The sequence below is a fragment of the Solanum tuberosum genome, unplaced genomic scaffold, assembly GCF_000226075.1.
Source record: "Solanum tuberosum cultivar DM 1-3 516 R44 unplaced genomic scaffold, SolTub_3.0 scf00003, whole genome shotgun sequence".
Lineage (NCBI taxonomy): Eukaryota > Viridiplantae > Streptophyta > Magnoliopsida > Solanales > Solanaceae > Solanum > Solanum tuberosum.
Window position 1 is genome coordinate 66,889 of NW_006238929.1, and position 2,006 is coordinate 68,894.

Consider the following 2,006-nt stretch of genomic DNA (forward strand, 5'->3'; position numbering starts at 1 on the left):
GGTGGTTCACCGAAGATGTCGGTGACCTCGATCCAGTCCGCCGTTGAGCGCAAGGCAACTTTAAGCTAGAACCTGTAAATCTCGACGAGCCCAAGAAATTGTTGGCGAATCACCAAACTGTCTAGCGATCCTAATCTTTACCGCCGTTTGGATTCCCAATATTGACTGGGAGTTCTGTAAAATTCGGTGAGATAAGTGACGATACGGAGCGTCACCGAATGATTCGGCGATCATGATTAATGTTGCCGAATGTGCGAAAATGGGACGGTCTTTAAAATCAAAGGTTTAAATTGCTTAAACTCTTTAAAGCTCCCTCTCTGTTCATTCTTCAAACTCAAACCTACACCTCTACTTTTATATCTCTGCGTCTATATTGTATGTTGGTTATTGAGTTGTGCTCGGAGTTGGATTGCATTGCCGCCTAGCATCTCAATTGCATCTTAATCGGCACCAAATGTTGGTTTCCAAGACCTAAGCTTCTTGCATTTGAGGACAAATGTTTTTTTATTGTGGTGGGGTGTGTGGGCCACTCGTGAATCGTGTTTAGTTTGAGTATTTGGGTTGTGAACTATAATGTTGTGTTAATACTGATTTTGTGGATTTGAGCTTGTGGTTCCTTTTGTTTTAAATTGCAAAATGATTTTGACCCTTCCGAAAATTTTTGCCACTTCTCGTGTGTTGAATGTGGCTGTTCTTTTGCAAAATTTAAGTCTCGATTCCGATCAATACTGATGACTTGAATAGTGCTCATGATCGAACGAACATGAATGTGCGGCTATGATGAGGCAAAATGAAGTTGCGTAGACAATATATGAACTCTTTGCATCTCATTGTAATTAGCCATGTATCAAATTAATCTCTTGTGATGACCGTTGCACATTAGCGAAAGTGTGAAGTCTTGTTTGACTTTAGTGTTGATGCCTTGTGTGATGAACTTATTGTGAACCATGCATGAATACACCTAGAATTTACTCCGGTGGTCCGATCGATTAAGTAAGGCTATCTCTTGATATGATCTTAGGCAACTTCGAAGAGTGTAACCCAATTTGACAGATACCTCTTTTGTGAACGATCTTGTGAGTGTGTGAACCTCTCTTTAACACCCCTTGAACCATACCTTCCTTTGGAAGAAACTTGATAAAAACTAGACCTTTCTTTATCCCTTACCCATAATCCTCATGAAGTTGTGGTTAGTTGGATTGTCAATTTAGGCCAAAAGCCTAAGTTGGGGGTGTGGTAAAAAGAGAAGGCAAATCAAGAAGTGCAAGAAAGTCTCTCTTACCCATGGTTTTGAGAAAAATGGAACCCCTCCATATATAAAAAGAGAGAGAAAAGAGAAAAAAAAAGAATGAAAAAAAAAGTTGTGGAATAAAGTACAAAAGAAATGGGGTTTCCAAACAATCCATGGAAAGTGAATAATAGGATGACTTATGAGCACTACAAAGAATGATGAAGGAATAGGAAAGGAAGTGTGGTGAGCACCACATTTCATGTGGATGAAAGTCATTGAGCCTAAATGACCATACCTTTGCACTTAGCCCCATTACAAGCCTTGAAAAGACCTTTTTGATCTTGAGTAAGCCGAAACAAATGTTGATTGAAAAATACGGGCAAACCTATGGGTGAAAACCTGCATTGTGTTCTTCCTTGTGAGATTGAGCGTTGCATTTGATTCCAGAACTTTAAATGATTAAACCTTTGTGGGTTAGTAAGGAATCATCCTTTCTGTGAAGGCATTCGAATACTTTTGTTGAGCTCGAACTTGCATTTGAAGCAAATATTGCGAGCTTGAGAATCTTTGAGAATGGTGTAGCACAACTTGAATCTTTGGGTACACATTGGATCTTTACATAAGTAAATTGAGTCTTGTTGTGTGCATTCATGATTGAGTCTTGTCTAGCACTGTTTGAGACACCCTTTTTGAACGACTGAACTTGAGTTTGCTTGAGGACAAGCAAAAGCTTAAGTTGGAGGTGTTGAATGAGTCCACAATTTGGACTCATTTA